Source organism: Zootoca vivipara, chromosome 1 (assembly GCF_963506605.1).
Source record: "Zootoca vivipara chromosome 1, rZooViv1.1, whole genome shotgun sequence".
NCBI classification, from domain to species: Eukaryota; Metazoa; Chordata; class Lepidosauria; order Squamata; family Lacertidae; genus Zootoca; species Zootoca vivipara.
Genome location: NC_083276.1, coordinates 128,574,550 through 128,598,172, shown reverse-complemented (window position 1 = coordinate 128,598,172; position 23,623 = coordinate 128,574,550).

Sequence of the window (23,623 nt, the reverse complement as noted above, 5' to 3'; positions counted from 1 at the left end):
TGTTCACCGAAAGACACTGGTGTCCCATTAGCCCTGCTAATAATAAATACTGGATAATAAGGCCTTACCATTTCCCGTTTATCCTCTTAAAATGTCTGGCATTGTATTCTTTTCTCATTTAGGGCATGCAAATAATCTCTCTATACAAAGTCTCTGTTATTCACTGACTCACCATTTTCCCTCAGAGTACCACCAAAGTCAATGAGTCGTAAAAAAAATTACTTGAAAATGCTTCTGCTGCCCAGAAGGCTTGACATTTCATGTTTTGCCTGAAGCAGGTCATTTAGAAACACCACTTTACTAAATTGCACATAGAGGTGAGGTGGGAAAAGGGAGGCAAACTAGCAAGCATTCTGCTGGAATATTCTTTAGTGGGGCATAAATACCACCCCCACCCACTTTTGAGCTCTTTTAAAATGGCTTTTTACTCAGAGTTCTGGGTATGGTCTTCACTGATGAAAAGGTGCCATTAATTCATTATTCCTGCCACCTGTGAGTGTCTGATGTAAGACAGCATCAAGCTCACTATGGGCTCCACCACACTTCCACTTGTTCCATGCCTAGAAAGAATGGGGGCAAAGAGGTTTTCCACTTGCCTCACATTTTCTAGGCATGGGTCTGAGAGGGTTTGTCTTTGTCCCACTGCTTTCCACCTGGAAAACCTGCTCTATGGTGTTAAATCAGAGCAAACAGCAATCCATTTGTTCTGATTTCTTGGGGAAACGATGGGACCTGCGGAGGTTTAGCTGCATGGTCAACTAGCAAGTGTACCTTCTAGTGGTGTCCCTAAGACCCTAGTTGGCCAAGTAAAATTCTATCCTTCTGTATCCATGCCTTTTTGTGTAAAAAAACAACAATCCATCCTTTTTTTATTTCTGTAAGCCATATTTTGGCTCATAAAGACAGGAAAATATGGTATATCTATATAAAAAATCCTTGCTAATACTTATGTTTCTTAGCCTACCAGGGGCAGCCCATTCAATTTTGCCACCTGAGGCAAAACAGGAATGTGCCACTTCCTGCCCTACCCCTGCCAGGGTGCCCACCCCACCACTTCCACCACCGCCAGAACACCCCCACAAAGAAACAAAAAGTGACTTTTCTATTACTGTATGCTCTTCTTTCTTTTGTGGTGGTGATTATTTTTAGAGGAAAGATGTTACCAGAAATACATGGCAAGTATGGCAGGAAGATTAAGGGATAATCAAACATTTAAACATTTCAGCGTAGCATAGGGTTGCCATACTTCAAAAAGTGAAAATCGAGACCCAAAGTCGGGGGGGGGGTTGTTGAGCTTTCTTTTCAGTTTTGCCCAAAAGTTGTTGAAATCTTTCAGCTATTTTTAAGGATATTCGTCAAAATATACACTTCTGATCGGGCTTGTCATTTTAGCAATTTCTGACGTATGGCAACCATAGCATAGCACAACACAGCACAGCACAGAATCAAAATATTTTGCGGGGATTTACAACTGGAAGCTATATCCACACCGCTCTTCAAGAGCAATGGCTATACTTCTACTGTTCTCCGCAACATATTGTTGTGAACAGGGATTTTCAACTCTGTCAGATACGGAAGATAAGAAAAGAGAAAAGCTTCTTTGTGCTGATGAGGAGATAAGAGTTTGCTTGTCCCATATTAGGTAAAGGGTAAAGGGACCCCTGACCATTAGGTCCAGTCGTGACCGACTCTGGGGTTGCGCGCTCATCTCGCATTATTGGCCGAGGGAGCCAGCGTATAGCTTCCAGGTCATGTGGCCAGCATGACAAAGCCACTTCTGGCAAACCAGAGCAGCACATGGAAACACCGTTTACCTTCCCGCTGTAGCGGTTCCTATTTATCTACTTGCATTTTGATGTGCTTTCGAACTGCTAGGTTGGCAGGAGCTGGGACCAAGCAACGGGAGCTCACCCCGTCATAGGGATTTGAACCACCGACCTTCTGATCAGCAAGCCCTAAGCTCAGTGGTTTAGCCCACAGCGCCACCTGGGTCCCTTGTCTCATATTAGACCTAATATAAATGAGATTACCTGGCAAAAGCAAGCTCATGCCTCTCAAAGAGTTTGTATTAAGGTACATATGTAACAGGCTCATTTATAATTATATTTTGGGAATGATTCATGTTATTATGTAGCAGAATTGTTTTATACTTTCTGGATGTTGCCATGATCATATTATAAAGTAGTTGTGTTCTGTGTTGTAAATCAAGCATTGCTAGGACTTGTTTCTTTTGGTTTTCCAATGTATTTCTTATCAATGAAAAACTCAGTGTGGCTCGAGCAAAAAAAAATTTCTGGAAGAGTGGTCCAGAGAAAAAAGTTTGACAACTACTGATCTAATCACTTGTATGTGATTTGAAATCCAGCCTATCCATTAAAGAACATGTGCAAAGAGAGATAACACAAGTTCCCTTGAACTCCAGAATACTATTGATCAGAAAAGGAGGAAAGAAGAGTGGGAAGCAGCCTTCTACTGGTTCCATTTGATACTGGTTTCTTTCAATAATAGTGGAAAATCAGGGATTAATTGACAGAAAATGAAAGGGAGGAAACTCTTTTGAAATAAATAATGCCTGGCAATACAGTAAAGGGAAGAAGACTGTGGGAGTACAAATTCAAAACAATCTACAGTGTCTGCAACAGTAGTGTTTACTGGCATGGTGCATTTTTAAAAGTACTGTATGTTTTTAAAAGTTTGCCTGTTCCCTCACTACCACCACTTCCTAATTTGCCCTATAAATCTCAGCACCATCTCAAACATGCTTTTTCTTTAGAATGGCTTTGTCTTCTGGGCCTTGCAAGGACATTGCATTGGCTTTTAGCCTTTGTGGCTAATGTTTATCTCCTGGGAAACAGAATCTCAACCCCCCCCCCGCCTCCCCCAGCCCTGCTCCACACATCCATTTGAGCGTTTTTGACCACTGGAATACGTTCCTGAGCTTTGATAATGCCTCTTGCTTGCCTGGATGTAAGGAAGTCCATGCGGCAAGCGAATGTGTTGAAATATCTGGCTTTCGCATACTGTAATTGGAAAGTCGTATACCGTGGGGGGGGGTATTCCCCACCCTTGGGATTTAAAAAAACACTGTACGTGCCTCTTTCTAGTTGCATGTTCACATTTACGAACTAGAGAGGTGGTTTCCCCCCTCCCTCTTGAAAAAAAATATCAGAATTTGAGGGGACCCAATGAAGTAGGTCCAGGACTGAGAAAAGGAAACTCTTTTTCACACAAAATCTTGTTGACTTACGGAATTCCCAAGTACAAGCTGTGGAGATGGTAGTCAAGGCCTTAGATGGAGTTTTTTTTTTTTATGACCAGACAAATTCATGAAGGAAAAAAACCGTCAATGACTATTAAGTCGCAATAGCTAAACAGAACCTTCGTTATCAGAGGCTGACTTGGGCTCAGGCGAAGGGAGGGTGTTGTCACGTCCACAGCCCCCTTGTGAGCATTCACAAAGGTAGGTGCCCACCATTAGAAGCAGAGTTGGTTTAACTCAACAGTACAATTCTTATGCTCCTACGTTCTGGTTATGCATCAGTTCTAGAAACTGGGTGATTTATTATTTTGATACTGTAGTTCCATTAGTGCACATGGCATTTTATAGAGCCAAAGAGGGCAAATTCCTGCCCCAAGGAGCTTACAATCTAAAATTTGACACAGGGGACTCAGGGGTAAACAGGGTAGCCATGGTAGATTCTAAGCCTTGCCCTGGGTTCTGAACAAACTGTTGTGCATAAATTCATGTCCCTTCTGGAAGCACACAGAAATACCTTTGCATTGCTGCTGGTGTTGTAAGGCTTGGAATATGTTAAGAAAAGGAAGGGTCCCAGCAATTGCAGCATTTTGACATTGTAAGGATGGCTTTTATGTGAGTTTGCGCTACTGCTGCTTGCCCCAAGGCTCTGGCATGGAGTGAGGTGTGCATTTAAGCAAATGTAAATAAACAATCAAAATAATATTTCAGGCTGAATTTGCACAATGTGCTCATCACGGTGCATTAATCACTTGGCAACCTGAGTCAAAAGCATCATGACTATCCATTCAGCATTACAGTGCTACCTCGGGTTACAGACGCTTCAGGTTACAGACTCCGCTAACCCAGAAGTAGTACCTCGGATTAAGAACTTTGCTTCAGGATGAGAAGAGAAATCGTGCGGTGGCAGCACGGCAGGCCCCATTAGCTAAAGTGGTACCTCAGGTTAAGAACAGTTTCAGGTTAAGAATGGACCCCCAGGATGAATTAAGTTCTTAACCCAAGGTACATCTGTAATACAAAGAATATGTTTAAAAGATGGGCTTTCCTTGCTCAAAGAAAAACTGCCAATCTCTGTAATTCCCTGTCACTGGTGCTATGTTGTATTAAGAGTAAATGACATTTTGCCTCCCAACCAGACTGCTGTGCGTGATCTCTTTCCTGTACATTTCTGACATTTAAAATACTATTTTTAAAGTAATTCTTATTTCAGTACGTTATTGTGCATAATCTGTTATATTCACAAAGGGGACGGGGCATTATTTCAGTAGACCTTTGTTTTAGCTGTCTGTCAGATACATGTATTATGAAACAGGTTACAGAAAAGAAAAGAAAGCACCTTCCAATAACAGTGTTTTGTTTATTTTGATGCCTTTTAAAAGGTTTTTAAAAGTTGCATATATTTCACATTCTTCTGCTGCTCTCTGTAACACTGCAGAAGAAAACAGGTACCAGAGACTGATGTCCAAGAGCCCAGAAAGGGGAAACATCAGTAACGTCTGGGCATTTGCCACCCGTGTTCCCATGTGACATTTGCTGTTCTAGTGTATAAAGAATGTATGTATCTTTGGACATGGACAATCTATCATCTTCTAGCACTGTTTGTCCTGTGGGAGATGCAAGGGGAAATGGCAGGCTGCTTCTTGCTGTAAGTCTAAGTCCTTCTTAATAAAGACAATAGAACTGATCCTTCTGGTGTTTTCAGCATCCTTCTTTAGAATTCCTGTGTTCCACAATTCTCAAGAGCCGTCCTCTGGCTCTGCAGCGTGTAACACACACAGACGCAATGTCTTCAGGCAAAACCATGATCTCAAATGCATCTGGGAAAATGAGTGTACAAACGGCTAATGGCTCATCAGTAAAAGGTAAAGGGACCCCTAACCATCAGGTCCAGTCGTGTCCGACTCTGGGGTTGCGGCGCTCATCTCACTCTATAGGCTGAGGGAGCCGGCGTTTGTCCGCAGACAGCTTCTGGGTCATGTGGCCAGCATGACAAAGCTGCTTCTGGCGAACCAGAGCAGCGCACGGAAACGCCGTTTACCTTCCCGCCGGAGCAGTCCCTATTTATCTACTTGCACTTTGACGTGCTTTTGAACTGCTAGAGTCAACCACAAATGGCCAAAACAGATTCAAGTTTTCATAACGGTATCTCAGGGAAAGTCTTTGGGGGCAATATTTTTGTTTCCTTGAATTCTCTGAAGCAGTTTTACTCAGGAACACTAAGATATTTTTTTCCTCAGCTATTTGAATCTTAATTGGCAATCCATGTTCATTCTCTAAAGCATGATTGGAAAACTGTAAAGCTGACAGCACATTTGTAAGATATCCCATTAATAATATCCGCAGCTCATATATATATTGTTCAATCCTCTCTGTTGAGAGATGGATATAATTCATAGAAGCTGTTTACTTCTGGATTGCTTGGAAATAGCTGGGGGGGGGGGGTTAAGCAGTCCGTGAGTGGAGTTTAATCTACTACTGTTTATTGCGAATAGCCCCTGATTTTCCATTAAGCTGACTTGACAGGTCAATTTAGCTGCAATGTGCAGCTCAGTACGCTTTCTAAATACATCTTGTGTTTTAATATGTTCTCAAGTGGAGCAATCTCCTTTGTCTCAGTGAGCATGCAATATCTGGCGAGTTCTCCTCCAGAACTAATACAAACTTATTTTAAAGTTTGAAATCTGCCAACTCCTTAGGTGGCCTCTCCATCTCCCCTGAGAGCCTTGGTGTTGGCGGTGGGTCCCTTCCTCCTCCAGCCAGTTCCACACTGCACCAAGGCACCCGTCCCAATGCTTCTCCACTTTAAAGCTTACTCTCCTTTGCATTTCCGTATTGCTCCCTCTACCTCTCCGACACTAGCTTTCACTTTGCTCCTTGGTAACGTCACACTGACAATAATACCAGCCCTATGTCGTCTTCTCTTCCCCTTTTAAGCCCCTTCTTTGAACTCCAACTCTTCCTGTCTTAGAAAATGAGACATCGCACATTGGGTGTGATGGATTTAAATTCCGTAGTCGCATCATTGTAATTAACAGACAATGCCCATTCTTGTTCATTACAGTATAAAAACCATGAATGAGTCAAGGCACTGTGGGGACATTTTACTTGTCCTAATTTTGAGAAGTCTCTTTCACACAAACAGTGTTATTATTACCATGTTACAGATGTTCGGCCTGAGGCTGAGAGATATTAGGTTACCCAAGGCCACTGAATTTGTGGGCTGAAGCAGAATTTGAACTGGGTGGGATGTTTTCAATTGCGTTATGGTTCTGTGCAATTCTCAGAAGCAGATTGTGTCAAGAGGTAGCACTGTGTGCTTGAATACAACCTTAAGCCTTTTATATGTATATGTATATATCTTTATTGGTTTTCAATAGTAGGTAATTGTTATGTACTGAGCTGAATCCTAGAACAATAGGATTCAGAATCAGCGGGAGCTACCCAATCCAACTCCAGGTGGAAGTGAATCCGCAACCTGATTGGCCTGCGGGAGCAGCCAATCAGGCGGCTGGCAGAAGTGAATCTGCTACCTGATTGGCCTGTAGGAGCAGCCAATCAGGCTGCAGGCAGAAGTCAATCCACAATATAATTGGCCCACAGGTGTAGCCCTGAAGTAGCCAATCACGCAAGGCCCATTGTGTAAATAATGTATATAAGCAGATGGTTTTGGGAAAAGAGCCATTCGTCTTCTCTTCTTCTCCCTGATGAATATGAGCTGAATAAAGAGCATGAAATTCACTCTCGACTCCGAGTATATTTCACTGGCGACGAGGATGGGATCCTGCTGAGCTGACCGCCACCACGCACTGCACCGCAGCACCGCCACCTGCTGCACCGCTGCATCGCACCGTGCATCCAGGCTTCAGCTCCAGGACCCAAGGAACCCAGAATGGCAACCGACAGCAGCTTCTTGCCATTCAAACCAGCATCAGGAGACTGGGAAGGGTACGCCGCCCGTTTCAACTTCCTCCTGCAAGCGAAAGAAGTCACCAACGATACCATGAAGAGGGCGACATTCTTCAGCGTCTGTGGAGAGGAGACGTTTGAAATCGCCCGGGCTCTCCTTGCACCTAGAGATGTCGCTACCGTCTCTTACAAAACAATAATGGAACGGCTGAAGGAGCACTTTTCACCACAGCCCTCGGTGGTAGCTTGCCGAAATGCCTTCTACGCAAAGCGGCAAGCCCCGGGGGAAACCATAACTAGGTTTGTGACCTCCCTCCGCCAAGCCGCCCGGTTATGCAACTTCTCAGAGTTGGAGAACATGCTTCGTGACCGCCTCGTCGGTGGCCTGAGGGACGAGATGTTGCAACGACGCCTCTACGCAAAAAAAGACCTCACGTTCCAGATTGCTCTGGAGGAAGCCCTGGCAACCGAAGCCGCCGAGAGGTCAACGCAAGAGGCACGACCGGCCCTGCCATCCCAACCGAGGGTCTACCACGAAGACCTCACCGACGAATCCGAATCTGACAGGGAGGAAGTACACCGAGTACAGCGGCGCACTCAAGCAGCACACACACCACAGCAGCCTCGACGAGAAGGAGGGAACTGTGCAAGCTGCGGGGAGAACCACGAGAGGAGGACCTGTCGTTTCCGCAACGCAGAGTGCAGGCAGTGCAGAAAATTGGGACACATCGCCCGGGTGTGTCGGGCTCGACTCACCCGTCGACAAGCATCAGATGACCGACCCAGGAGCCCCAGGTCACACGGCACCATGCACCAAGGCAACTCGACGGAGATCACGGACTACCAGGTATTCCAGTTGCCCCATCCCAGCACAGAGAAAATTTATATAGAGGTGCAGATAGAGGGAGCCCCATGCCGCATGGAGCTGGACACGGGTTCAACTCTATCCATAATCTCGGTCCGAACATTAAGGGAACTGTGCCCTAATGGGGGTCCCAAACTAAGGCCGGCCCCATTCACCCTCCGGGACTTCCAGAAACGTAAGGTCCCTACAATGGGGGTGGGGACCTTCAGGGTGCAATATCGAGGGCGAAAGCAACAATTGGACTTGCTGGTAGTTAAGGGCCCCTACGTTAGCTTACTGGGACTGGCATGGTTTGGACCTCTGGGGCTAGCCGTTACCGGGGTGAACCGCACTAGCTTACAAGTGGACGTGGACGCCATATGCAAAGAGTTTCCAGGGGTTTTCGATGGGGCATTGGGACGATATACAGGACCCCCCATTGCCCTACAGCTAGACCCCGCTGTACGACCCATCAGGCACAAGGCCCGCCGGGTCCCGTTCGCCCTGAAACCCCGCATAGACGAGGAATTGGACCGGCTCGTGGAGCAAGGAGTGCTGGAGCCGGTGCCCAACGCCCCCTGGGAAACTCCAATTGTCACACCCGTCAAGCCTAACGGTTCGGTCCGCATCTGTGCAGACTACAAATGCACCATAAACAAGGCTCTCACGGCCCATGCATACCCAGTGCCAGTGGTCAGCCATGTCCTCGCCACCCTGGCTGGGTCAAAAATCTTTGGCAAACTGGACTTGGCCCAAGCGTATCAACAGTTGCCTGTGGACGAAGCCACAGCAGAGGCTCAGACGATTGTGACGCACAGAGGGGCATTCAGAGTAAAGCGGCTGCAATTTGGCGTTAGCGTGGCACCAGGCATATTCCAGAATCTAATGGACTCTCTCCTTAAAGGGATTCCTGGCGTCACCCCCTTCTTCGATGATGTACTGATCGCCGGGCCCACACCAGAGGAATTTGAGGACCGCCTCCGCTCCGTCCTGCACCGTTTCCAGACGGCGGGCCTCAAGGTGAAGCGGGAAAAGTGTTTACTGGGAGTGCCGCAGGTGGACTTTCTGGGATTTAAGGTGGACGCAGAAGGGGTCCATCCAACCGGTGACAAGGTACGGGCCATTTGTGAGGCCCCAGCGCCCAAGAGCAAGCCCGAACTTCAGTCATTCTTGGGACTATTGAACTTTTACCATGCCTTCCTTCCCCATAAGGCAGCGGTAGCGGAGCCCCTACACAGACTCCTAGATAAAAGGGCCCCTTGGGTGTGGGGCCAGCGACAAAGGGCCGCATTCCAGGCAGTCAAGGACTTGCTCGTCTCAAACTCGGTCTTGGCACACTTCGACGAGAGGCTGCCAGTGGTGCTGGCATGCGACGCCTCTCCCTATGGCATCGGCGCTGTCCTGGGACACCAACTCCCGGATGGAAGAGAGGTGCCGGTGGCATACTTCTCCCAGACGCTTGCTGCAGCCGAACGAAACTACTCACAGATTGACAAGGAGGGTCTGGCAATCGTGAAGGGCGTAAAAAAATTCCATGATTTCTTGTACGGGCGGCCCTTTACCATAGTGACTGACCACAAGCCGTTGCTTGGCCTGTTTGCCCCCGAGAAGCAGACCCCCCAAGTGTTGTCTCCACGTGTCCTCAGGTGGTCAATTTTCCTTGCCGGCTACCAGTATGCACTAATCCACCGCCCTGGGAAGGCGATGGGCCACGCAGACGCACTCAGCAGGCTACCACTACCAGAAACAGGCCCCGACCCAGCGCCTGCGCAAGAGGTTATGACCCTGGAGCTGCTTCCCGACCGACCCATTCAGGCACAAGAAGTTGCGCACCATTCCACAAAAGATAGGGTCATCTCCCGGGTCCTGGACTGGGTGTGGCGAGGATGGCCCAGCAGCAGCCCCGGGCCAGAATTCGCTGGCTACACAAACCGCAAACATGAACTGTCGGCCCACAAGGGGTGCCTGTTATGGGGAAGCAGGGTTGTTGTTCCCCAGCCCCTCCGCAAAAGGGTCCTCACAGCCCTACACGAGACACACCCAGGGGTAGTGAGGATGAAGGCCCTTGCCAGGAGTTATGTGTGGTGGCCGGGGATTGACAGAGAGATAGAGGCCTGGGTCCAACACTGCCAGACCTGCCAAGAATCCCGCCCGGATCCCCCAAGGGCCCCAGTCCAGCCCTGGGAGTCCGCCCGACATCCATGGTCACGCTTGCACGTGGACTTCGCTGGCCCCTTCCAGGGAAAAACATTCTTCATAGTGGTGGATTCCTACACCAAATGGCTGGAGGTCGCACTGGTACCGTCCACTTCTACGGCGGCAGCCATCCGGGTACTACGTAAGCTGTTTGCAACCCACGGGCTCCCTGACACCCTCGTCTCGGACAATGGAACCGCATTCACGTCAGAGGAGTTCCAGACCTTCACAGCGCAGAATGCCATCCGCCACATCCGCTCAGCACCATTCCACCCTGCCACCAATGGCCAAGCGGAGCGCATGGTGCGGACCACCAAGGACAGCCTCCGCCGCATAACACAAGGGGACTGGGAATACCGCCTTGCCGCATTTCTTCTAGCACAGCACAGCACCCCAAGCACAACGACGGGCCGGAGCCCAGCTGAACTACTCATGGGCCGGCGCCTTGCAACTAGACTGGACCGACTTCACCCCGACAGAGCTCAGGATGAGGTAGTGGTGGGGAAAGGCAGGAACCCCCGGACATTTGTGGCCCAGGACCCAGTGTATGCAAAGAATTTTGGGGCAGGCCCAGCATGGGTACCCACCACAGTCACCAAGGTGACCGGTCCCGTGTCGTACGAGGTACTAACGGAAGGGGGGCAATGTTGGCGCCGCCACTGTGACCAGCTACGGCGACGATTCCCAGGAGGAACCCGGGAGGAGAGCGGGACAGAGGGGTCCCAAGGGGACAGCAGGGCAGTGAGGCCTGTAGAGCGAGAGGGGTGGGCAGGGGAAGCAGAAGCAGTAGGCACAGAGGGGCGCCCCGAGGCTGGAAGGACACCGGAACCAGAGTCACAACCTAGTGGTTCAGTGGCGCCAGACCAGACAGCCCCGGCACAGCCAGCAGCCTCGGAACACGAGCCAGAACCAGAACCCCTGACCAAGGAACACCCCAGGCCACAACGCACACGGAGGCGGCCAGCAGACCTTGGGGACTACGAATGCAATTTCCCGGGCAGGACTGGAACTTAGAGGGGAGGGGTGTTATGTACTGAGCTGAATCCTAGAACAATAGGATTCAGAATCAGCGGGAGCTACCCAATCCAACTCCAGGTGGAAGTGAATCCGCAACCTGATTGGCCTGCGGGAGCAGCCAATCAGGCGGCTGGCAGAAGTGAATCTGCTACCTGATTGGCCTGTAGGAGCAGCCAATCAGGCTGCAGGCAGAAGTCAATCCACAATATAATTGGCCCACAGGTGTAGCCCTGAAGTAGCCAATCACGCAAGGCCCATTGTGTAAATAATGTATATAAGCAGATGGTTTTGGGAAAAGAGCCATTCGTCTTCTCTTCTTCTCCCTGATGAATATGAGCTGAATAAAGAGCATGAAATTCACTCTCGACTCCGAGTATATTTCAGTAATAATAAAGCAGGAGAACAAAACACAAGCCACCCCTCCCCACGCAGGTCTCGCCTGCAGCAGTAGAAACCAGTCTGTCTTTCTCACCTTGTGTTTTATTCTTCACAGGAATGTTGTATGCTGAATTGTCTGGGTGATGTATTAAAACAGTTATCCAAAGATGGAGGAAAAAACCTCCATGGTCAAAATTCAATAAGTTTGCATTGTCAAAGCATCCAGATTTGTGTTGAAACTGCTGATAAAGTATGGTATTATGTAGACTCCTGTTTCTTCCATACATGGAACAAAAGGCCAGTGTATGGCATTAAAAGCATCTGTTTTTTCTTTTTCCTCCCATCACTGGTAACCTTATACATTATTTTTCACCCCCTAAGCCCAATTTCCAAACATTTTAATACAGTGGTACCTCTACTTACAAATAACTCTACTTACGAATTTTGCTACTTACAAATGGAGCTCCGTCCGCCATCTTGGATGCGGTTTAGATAGGATTTTTTCTACTTACGAATTTTTAGATAGGGTTGCTCCTGCCAATGCATTCCTGTGGGATTCGACTTACAATTTTTTCCGACTTACAAATGTGTGTTCGGAACGCATTAAATTTGTAAGTAGAGGTACCACTGTACTATCAATCTACGTAAGCCTAAATCCTGCAGATTCCTCCATGTATGGATTGCAGATAGCCTTGTTGCTACAAGTGATATTACCGGGTATCCATAGGTGTATTTTGTCTTTATGTCATTATTTGCTCCCTCAAAGAGTGGCAGTAAAATCAATTTGCTCCTGTATGATTTCCAAATTTTAGGGTTGTATTCTCCCATGGGCATAGACAATGGGGGGGGGCAGGGGAAAGCTAAAATCTCAATCAAATTTTCCCTAATATATGCAGGGAATGACTTTCCTGGTTTGGCCAGCCATATGTCTTCAATCTAGTTCACAAAATTTGTGTCCTAAGTGCACCACCATACCTTTTTCAAATGCACCATATATTGTGGGAACAAGGTTATATTAATTGTGGATATTAAGCCTTCAAACTATATTAAGGACCTGTACGCCTGAATTTTTAGCCCACCAAGAAATGACAGGGTTGGTGAATTTGTGGGCACCCCAGGTCCTTAATTTCTCATGCCTGCTGTCAGTTGTTCAGCACAACCGTCGGTTTCATTTAACTTACAGTAAAGGTAGGGGAAGCAAAATGGACAATAGTGTTGTTGAATAACGTTGTCATTTTTCCTGAAATAAAAAGTTCTCCCTTTCTACAGAAGTACTGCATTCAACTCCTCAAAAGCCTGCTCTTTGTGAGGCTTATTACAGCCTGTGGCCAGATCAACAACTCAAAGTGACTGTGAGACACAATGACAACATGGAACACACTTATAAAAGACGCAGGTGTTTTCCAGATAACTTTAAATCCTTTGTAGACCACAGAGACCTGGGAGATGAAAAGCAAGGTGGGGGGTTGAATTGCAGAGTCAGATAACAATGGGGATACAGCTGAGTGAGGCTACTGAAAATATCCACTGGGACTGGATTTGTGCCAATTTTTGTTTTCCATATATTTTTACTACAGGAATTAACCAGTGGGCTAGACACGGGTAGCGCTGTGGGTTAAACCACTGAGCCTAGGGCTTGCCGAGCAGCACTTATTTGCCCCAAAAACTGAGGAAGCTCAGTTGGCAGTGGCCACTGAAAGGAAAACATCATTTAAACATTGCTTAAAACCTACAATAGGGACACAGGTGGCTCTGTGGGTTAAACCACAGAGCCTAGGGCTTGCCGATCAGAAGGTCGGTGGTTCAAATCCCCGCGACGGGGTGAGCTCCCGTTGCTCGGTCCCTGCTCCTGCCAACCTAGCAGTTCGAAAGCACATCAAAGTGCAAGTAGATAAATAGGTGAGAAGGTAAACGGCGTTTCCATGCGCTGCTCTGGTTTGCCAGAAGCGGCTTAGTCATGCTGGCCACATGACCCGTAAGTTGTCTGTGGACAAACACCAGCTCCCTCGGCCAATAAAGTGAGATGAGCGCCGCAACCCCAGAGTCGTCCGCGGCTGGACTTAATGGTCAGGGGTCCCTTTACCTTTAAGGGTTTAGTACAGTGGTTCCCAAATGTTTTTCTCTGGGCCACACTTTCAGAATAAAAAATTTCTTGCACCAAATTGATAAATACATTGAAAAACAAAAAGAAACAACTCCTAGCAGTGCTTGCAAGGTGAGGACCCAGAACAAAGGCTTTAGAAATTGCCCAACCATTTAGCATCATATGAGCATCACAGAAAGAGGCAGTCTACTTAATAAATAAATAAGAGTGTGGCTTGTCTCCTGTTTGAAAAGATACCTGGTAATGCTCACTGACTGTGTTACCTGGCGAATCAATAGCCTAGTCATACACAAAATATGCTCTTTTGACAGTATTTGTAGGTGAAAACAACTACTGGGAAAGGTTTTTCCAAGATACTTCTGCTGCAGAGGAAATATTTTGTGGTCCTTAGGAGAGCCAAGTCGGCTTCAGGACTGTTCTGTGTACTAAAATAAAGTGTCTATTTTTTGAGGGTGAATTTCCTAATTTTGAAGTGCGAAGGATTGGTTTTCTGTGGAGTGTGGCCTAAAATGTGTGTGCACCTTAAAATTATTATAACACCAACAGCATACAAACCAATATGGCTAACCTGATCCAAAACACCCACCCACCCCACTCACACACGCAACAAAGACCACCACCGCCAACCACAAATGAACAACCATATCCTGACCTAGGCCAACCCCAACATGTCTCATCACTAAAGGAACACAAGCGAACAGCAGAGAATCTACACAAGTGATGCTGACAAACCTCCCCCCCCCAGATATAGAAACATCATCACCCCACCCCACCCACCCTTCCCCCATCTACCTATTTCCCCCTTTTCTTCCCAATGTCTAAACAGATGAAACTGATTTGCAAAAATGTTACGAGAGACATTGCACATATTTCTGTAAATAAAGAAAATCTTTAATAACAATAACAAACAACAACATAGCACCATTAATGGTGGTATGTAAGAGAGCAGCTTGCCCATGGCAGCCCTACTTCTTCATTCCATACTACCTTTCTTTCAGAAGGAGCAACAGCACATGGCAACCTTTGTTTCTCCTCTGCCAAATACCATAGAATTTTCTTTTAATTTTTTGTTTGCTGTGTTAAAATAACTTTTCAGACAGACTGCTTCTATAGGTGAGGTAGCAAACAAGTATTCGTTCTGCTACAAAACAAGATGCCCCTAACCATCAGGAGTGTTGTAATAAATAATAATAATAATTTATTATTTATACCCCGCCCATCTGGCTGGGTTCCCCCAGCCACTCTGGGCGGCTTCCAACAGAAAAATAAAACACAGTAATCTATTAAACATTAAAAGCCTCCCTGAACAGGGCTTATCACTCAAGCTGCATGGGAAGCTGAACAAACCTATACAACCAAATTAATGTTTCTGTCATGCTATCTTCCTATAGGTATGGAGCAAACACAGCAGAAACCCATGTCAAGGGGACCCAAAACAGAGTTGGGTCCCAGTCTGAACACCGGTGAGGTCGTTAATTGATACTTCTGCTTTGTCACAAACACCCTATTCTTTTGCTATAAACTCTGGTGTCTGATTGCCCCCATAGCATTAGGGTTGCCATGTTTCAAACAGTGAAAATCCAGGCAGAAAAGTCCGGGTTACCATACATCTGGATTTTTCCAGGCATTTGGCCGATTTCTGCCCAGATGAAGCTCACGAATGTGGCATTCCAGATATGTCTGAGAAATTCTGGATGTATGGCAACCCTACATGGCATGGCATGGCATGACTCTTGGCTAAAGACTCAGACATGTGTTCCTTGGATACATATTACTAATATACAAACCTGTGGGGAAGGGCATGCAGTGATCCTGAGATGAAGGGTGGTATAGAAATTTAAATAAATGAATGCAGTAACAAGGCAATTCAAGCAGATTCGCCTTCACTGCTTCATTTCCAATCAGTGCTAAAATCCCATAACTTTTCATACCACAGATGTTCTAGCTGCCTGCATTGCTCATTTTACCCTTCGCCCAGCTATCTTAAACTCCTTTCCCTCTCATCCTCCAAGTGTCATCTTTGATAATAATAAGAAAAAGTCTGCTATCAGAACAAAGCTTTGCTGTCACGCCAAGTTAGAGCAAAGATTTTGAGTGTCCCTGTGGCTTCATTGGCTCTGGGTAGGGCGTTGAAAATAACAGCAGCAGCAGCAGCAATTTTTTTTATTTTGTATTAGTAAGGGAAAATATTGCACAGAAACAAGATGGGAAAAGGTAACAATCCATAAGGGGAGGTTTTCACAGACAACAGCAACAAACAGATAAGGAAAATGTAGAGGATGTGACAGGCCAGGGAGGCAATACTTAATCAAAGTGAGTTCAAACTGAGTGCAATTCCACAGGCATGACAAGACTTTTCTGGAGTAATACAGCCTCAACTTCAGAGTTGCTGCCAGGTTTGAAAGGATTCTGGATTGGGAGCCTTCCAAGGCCCCCTCCTCCCCCCCTCTTACCTTAGAAGAGTCACTGACCACCTTAGGTTCATAGCCACATTTTGATTTTCTGGCTAATGCTGTGTCTGCTGCCCCCTCTGGTCACTTCTCTCACCACCCCAGATCAGCCCATGCCCACCACAGAAAGAGCACACGCTTCATTTCCCCCAAGAGATCTGGGGGGAAACACATAGGACGGGCAGAGGAAAGGGGGGGGGAGCCGAATTCTCAAGGGAGAAACAAATAGTTACCTTCTCTACTGAGAGGGCAGTAGACCTCAGAGGCTTTGCAGGCACCAGGGCCATATCTCAAGGGCACCTGCGCAAGCGCCATGCAGGCAGCCGCTTTCTGAGATGTGCAAGGTGGCAGAGGGATTCCCCCCTCTTTTTTAAACTTTAAAAAGTAGAGCATGCTGCTCCCTCTGTACTCCCCCCCCACACACTTCAGAGCAAAGTGCTACTCCAGGGCTACTCTAGGAAGCATAGCAAGAGGAAAGCAGCATGCCAGAGCCACAACATGGCATTCTATGGAGCCGCTTTGCCCTGAAGCTTTGCTAGAAAGTACAGGCAAAAGAAGGGAAGGAGCCTGAGCAGTATAAGCCCCCTCTTCTAAAACTTTTAAAAAGAAAGAACCCTCATTCCCGCCCCCCGGTACATCTATGGTTAATTGGAAGCCCCGTGTCTCCCCTAGACAGCATCTTAAAAAGCAGAGACATTACCTTGCCGACAAAGGTCCGTATAGTTAAAGCTATGGTTTTCCCAGTAGTGATGTATGGAAGCGAGAGCTGGACCATAAAGAAGGCTGATCACCAAAGGATTGATGCTTTTGAATTATGGTGCTGGAGGAGACTCTTGAGAGTCCCATGGACTGCAAGAAGATCAAACCTATCCATTCTGAAGGAAATCAGCCCTGAGTGTTCACTGGAAGGACAGATCCTGAAGCTGAGGCTCCCATACTTTGGCCACCTCATGAGAAGAGAAGACTCCCTGGAAAAGACCCTGATGTTGGGAAAGATGGAGGGCACAAGGAGAAGGGGACGACAGAGGACGAGATGGTTGGACAGTGTTCTCGAAGCTAGGAACTTGAGTTTGACCAAACTGCAGGAGGCAGTGGAAGAAGGAGTGCCTGGCGTGCTATGGTCCATGGGGTCATGAAGAGCCGGACACAACTAAACGACTAAACAACAACAACATGTCTCCCCTCCAAAAGGGCCAAGCCTCTTAGGGGCTTGAGGGCTCCCTGGGTAGTACGAGGCCTCTGTCTGTCTCATATACCTCAACTGCCCCGATTCTCCCGAGACAGTCCTGGAATTGGTAAAGCCATCACAGCTTCTGACTTGAAATCAGGACATCCCAGTATCAAGACTTTGTCCTTGCCTCACAGCAGATCCTGTCTCTCTGTCCCAACAACATGGCGACCCACTCCAAACTTGGTGGCATGGGCTTGATTATGTCATTCGCCAGAGCAGGCATCCCCAAACTTCGGCCCTCCAGATGTTTTGGACTACAATTCCCATCTTCCCCGACCACTGGTCCTGTTAGCTAAGGATCATGGGAGTTGTAGGCCAAAACATTTGGAGGGCCGTTGTTTGGGGATGCCTGTGCCAGAGCCTCGCCGGAAGCAGAGAGATGGGGGTCATGGTTTGGAAGGGGCCACAGTGCAAACTCATTAACTGGTGCTCATTAACTGGCGCAGCCTGCCTCTTACTTCACCAAATGTTGGTGACTCACCAACTGTGACTCACCAACTGCGAGTCTCTCATGACATCTGATTTGGTCTTTTGTGTGGCTCTAACTATTAAGCTCAGTACTTAATAAAGGAATGCTCTGGCCATTGTTAAAAGGTGATGCAGAAATACCTACAGCAACTTTGCAAGAGAAGCATGTTGTCATCTCATAGAGCAGAAGATCTATTTGGCTTTCATAGGTGTCCTCAGGTAAGGAGCAGCATGTTTCAGTTCTACCACCTTGTAAGCCCTGTTCATCAGTCCTGATGGCCAATAACAATAGTTTTACTCTGTTCCTGATTATTTCCATGACTTTTAAAAAAGTGGACATGCTGTCAGCAGCTCTGGAAGAAGAACATTGATTTCAGCACAAAGAAATTAATTTAGCAAAAGAAGTAATTTTGACAAAGAACAGGTGCTTGCTGTTTCACTTGCGAATGTATTTGTACTTACCATAAGTAAAATCTTCTTAATGTTTCTGAATCATACATCTCACATAGGTATGATTAAAAAGAAAAAAGGGTATCCAGCTTTTGTAGCCGGGTGCTCAAGACAATTTTGTGGTAATGGCTCTATTTGAGAGTGAAACCAACTTTCCACAGAGGGAGCTGCTTTTGTTTGTTTACCTATCGCATCCACACACCTCAAGGGAATGTACAGAATGTAATAAAAAAACAGCTAACAGGATGAAGCACTCTAATAGAAAGATAGCAATAAATGGGGAAACTCATAGTTGGAAGGGGCCACAAGAGTAATCTAGTCCAACCCCCTGCAATGCTGGAATCTTTTGCCCAGCATGGGGCTCAAATTCCAGAAATACGCATTAAGTTTTGAAAGGAAATGGCAAACTGTAATTAGTTTGGTGGATGCTTCTGTTCTTCCCCTGAGCAATGGGATCAAGGATTTGATTTGAAAAGCAGCATAGTATAACATTAAGTTAGGCATTCCCATCCCTACTTTTGTTCTATGTCTGTAGAGAATTTTGTTGCTTATCCCATATTTCTTTTGCCTCCTGGCACAAATACATTGAGTTTGTTTTGCTATTTCTTTAGCTGAAGAGGAGGGATGGGAATAGGCAAAACCTGGGGCGGGGTAAGAACTTAGGTAACAGACATTTTGACCAAGCCAATCACCCAAGCCAGCAAAGGCTGAGATGTTTCCATTTCCTAAGTTCTTGTTGAATGCCTTTATACAGTACCCTATAGTTTCTAAGTCCCAGTTGGCTTGCACCTGCAATGAGGTTAATAGCCAAGTATTTAAATCTTCCATGCACTGTGGCAAATGGAGAGATAACTAGTCACAAGTCTCTTATAAAAAGGTAAAGGTACCCCTGACTGTTAGATCCAGTCACGGATGATTCTGGGGTTGCGACGCTCATCTCACTTTACTGGCCGAGGCAGCCGGTGTTTGTCTGCAGACAGCTTCTGGGTCATGTGGCCAGCATGACTAAGCTGCTTCTGGCGAACCAGAGCAGCACATGGAAACGCCGTTTACCTTCCCGCTGTAGCGGTACCTATTTATCTACTTCCACTTTGACATGCTTTTGAACTGGTAGGTGGGCAGGAGCTGGGACTGAACGAACTGACGACCTTCCGATTAGCAAGCCCTAGGCTCTGTGGTTTAGAGCACAGCGCCACCCGCATCCCCAAGTCTCTTGTAGTGTTGTCTAAATTGATAGGAAGGAGCACAGATTTAGAATAGTTGATTTGCAATCCTGCTACCCTGTGATACATTTCTGCCACTGTGACTCAAGGGCTGCCGTTGGATTCTGCAAAAATAAAAGGGCGTCATCTGCCTTTGTGTATCTCATTCTGCATGTTGACCCTGTCTATAGAAGTGTCTCTGCGTAGTTGGATGACTAGTAGCTCTATGACCAACGCAAACAACAATGGCGAGAGAGGTCAGCTCTTTACGAGACCTATAGCTTGATCATCAAAGCCATTGATTGAAATGATTGCCTTTGATTTGGAGTATAGTTGCTTAATGAGGTGCAAGAACTTGGATCCAAATTTAAATTTGTTTAGCAGGCGTGTCAGAAACAACGAATCAATTCTATCAAAAGCCTTATAGCCATCAAGAGAGAGTACGTAATGTGAACCAGCTCATTGCTTTCCAAACAACTCGTGTATAATGTTAATAATCAGTAGGTTATACCCTGAACTTGATTGCACAGGTTTTGCCTACACAATTTCAGCTAAGATCACTTCTAAGTTCAATCGGTTGTGTCTCACCTCCTCTGTCCACTAGGTGCAAGAGCTTAAAGGCTGTGCAACAAAGGAGTCCCCAACTTGATAGGTGACAGCTGATTCTGGTTGCATAATCTGTTGCACAACAATCTTTGGTAATGTTCTTGCACTATCTCTTGTGCAAGAAGTATAACACCAAGTGCCTTTAACTTGGTGCTATGCTGGATACAATCCAATATCTTTCCCTCAAATGATTTTTTTTTAAAAGCAAAGCAGACAGAACTTAAAAACAAAACAAAACAAAATTTAATATATCTTGTGCACCACTTCACAATATTTACATAAATAGGTTTATCAACTTCAATAACATCAATTAACATTAATTCTCATGTACTGTATTTGGGTAGGCAAATACCTGTTGAGATACAGGCGGCACCAGAAAAAGACAACAGTGACTTTGAAAAAGAGTGGGAACCATTTATAATATACTTGCAGAAACAAAGGAAGGCTATTGACTTGATGGCAGTATTTAAATAAACACTCACATCTTTATTAACAAAGAACATTTAAAACAACAAAGAAATGATATAGTGGGTTTTTAAGAAACAGCAGTATGCAATAAAAGGGAAACAAACCAGAAGTGGAAGTTGGGGGAAGCCCATGAGCGGAGGGATGAGGTGATGTGATATGAGATGTATGTAATAACAGAAAAAGAAAACTGAATAAAAATTTAATAAATAAATAAATAAATAAAAAGAAAATACAGCTGGCACCCATTTATACAGTAAACCCGCACTCATATTAACAAATCAATAAGCAAACAAAGTTCAGTCAGACAATAAGGAACAAACATTTTTCCCTAGATTATGTCCAGTGTTGTCACAATGAAGCATTTTGAGTTTGGGTGGAACCTTGGTAACAGGCTGGAGTGGCAGGCAGGGGGAAAGGGTCTTCGGATCTTCCCTGTACTTTTTCCTGAAGTGAACCAACCATATATTTGGGAACCCAGCTAGGAAAAAAGCTACCAAGTGAGAGAGATGAAAGGGAGAAATAGCAGGAGGCAATTGGGTTAAGCACCCCGTCCTGACTGCTGCTTTTCTTCTCCAAATCACAACCTTCACTCTTCTCAAGTGTTTGATGGAAACACAGGTTCCAAGACCTGGGCCTCCTGCCAAAGGTTTCGTGCTCATCAAGCACATGCCTCTCCCACAGAAATCAATTAGACATAAAAGTACTAAAATCTGGGTAGCTCATTTCCACTAATGTTCTACAAAAACACCCCTGACAATGTGAGTCCGAGCTTGTATTTCCCTATCATTTATGTTGTGCTCGTATTTCAACAATGTTGTTTTCTCCCCAGTAGCTGTTGTCTTATGTGTATTGTATCTGATGAACTGTGATCTTTTACACTTTTCTTTTGCCTCTTTTTTCCCCAAGCTGATGCTTTCGCATTTTTAAAATTTTAAATAACATTTTTAAAATGAGCCGAGGGAGAGAGCTAATGTATTTTAAAGTTTCTCCATTGCAGATCAAAGTCGAATCCTCATCATACTTTTCCTAGAAAGCTTTGTACTTTGTTCTTAGCATGAGGACTGTAGCTCAGTGGAAAAAGCAAACATCCTGCAAGCAATAAAGCTCTTTAATCAAGTCCTGACATCTCCAAATAGGCCTGGGACAAACTCCTGTCTGAAACTCTGGAAAGGTGATGCTAGACGAATCAACCGCCAGGCTTGCTATAAGGTTGGTTTCTGTGTTCCAATTAGCTGTTCTGGGCTGTAGCTCTAGGATGAAGCACCTGCTCTGAAGACAAGGGGTCCCAGGGTTGTGGTGGATAAGACAAGAAAAATTTTGAACTGTGGCAGCTGTGGAAAATTCCAGGCACGTTGTACCATATGTAGTGGGCATGCAAAATAACAAAAACAATCTGGGAAAGTATATATAATGTTTTGAAACATTTGGAAAAAACCAGCAGCTTTTCTATTGGGAGATTTTGGTGCAGAAAAACCGAAGGAGCAGAAAAGATTATTTAAGTCGGCGTGGATACTTTTGGCCTGGAGATGGAAAAAAAAAAAGTCCCGTCCAGAGAAGAATGGCTGATAAAGATGGATTACGCTGAAATGGCAAAAATGACCAGGAAGATCAGAAATCAAGAAGACATTTTACTAAGGGATGGGAAAAATGTATAAGTTAGCTTGGAGAACACTGTAAGCAGCTAAAAACTTTGGCGTGACTATAACAACACTTGTAATGTAACAAGAACTATGGGGAAATGGGGAATTTAAAGAAAATGGAGAATCTTATGAGATGCAGTTGAAAAAGGAATGTCAATGGAACATGGAGGGGCAGAGGGAAGTCCAAGGAATCGTGGAATCCTTTATGAGTATGAGTATGATTTGAATACAAATGTAAACTGCAGAAACCAATAAGAAAATTGTAGAAAAGAAAGAAAGGAAAAGGCAAATTCCACAATGTGGCTGAATAATGGGAGATGGAAGAGGCCAAATGGTTTTTTCCCCTTTCACAGCACATAAGCTATGGCATTCACCATAAAAAGTGAACAGTGCATAAGGCTATCCACAGCTGCTAGCCATGAAGGCTGTGTATTACCTCCCAGACTGCAGGCAGTGGTCTCCAAATACCAGTTGCTCGGCAACAAAGTGGGGAAAGCACTGCTTGCAGACTCCAATAGGCCCCTGGTCAGCCACTAGAAGAATAGGAGAATTTGGGCTTTTGGACAGATCCAGCAGGACTCTTATTGTTGTTGTTTAGTCGTTTAGTCGTGTCCGACTCTTCGTGACCCCATGGACCATAGCACGCCGGGACTCTTATTATGCTCTTATTTAAGATACAGGTATGGCTCTCCAAAGCCCTAATGGTTTTGGATCAGGTTATGTGAAGGACCAGCTTCCCTCTCATCAATCTGCCTGTGCTTTTCAGATTAGCACCAGAGGCCGTTCTCACATGTCCATGATCGAGATTTATGTTGCTTTCATGAGAGACAGGGCCTTTTTGTTTGTAGCCCCACAACGCGGAAGTCTCTTCTGGGTGTGACATGTGTGATCGCCTCCTCCCTTCTTTTGGGCTGGAAGTCAGTTTTAAAGACCAACCTATTCTGAGTTGCCTTTTCCTAGAAACATGCTGGGATTGAAATGTTAACGTTTAAGTAGATTTAATGATATTATGCTGGCCTGATACTGTAATTTTTAATGCTGTGGTCATCTTTCATGCTTACTATATGTTCTTGTTTTAATGGTGGTTGATATGTTGTTTGTATTTTTGACTTGTGTATTGTATTTTCCTTTTCATGTAATCTGCCTTGTGAGGCCACTGAATTTCAACTTCACTGGTGCCCCTGATGTTTTTAAGGTAGAAAGAAACTTCCTGCTAACACAGGGACATCATGCAATGCAGAAATGCTTGTGAGGCTCCTGGGTCATCAAGAGCTCAGCAGAAGATGCGCTTCGCATGCAGAAAACCCCATGCTCTCTATGGCAAGGAAGCCCCGGTTGCAGCTCTGAGAGAAGCTTCGGCCTGAAACAGTGAAGAGCCCCTGTAGATGACAGTGGGCTACACAG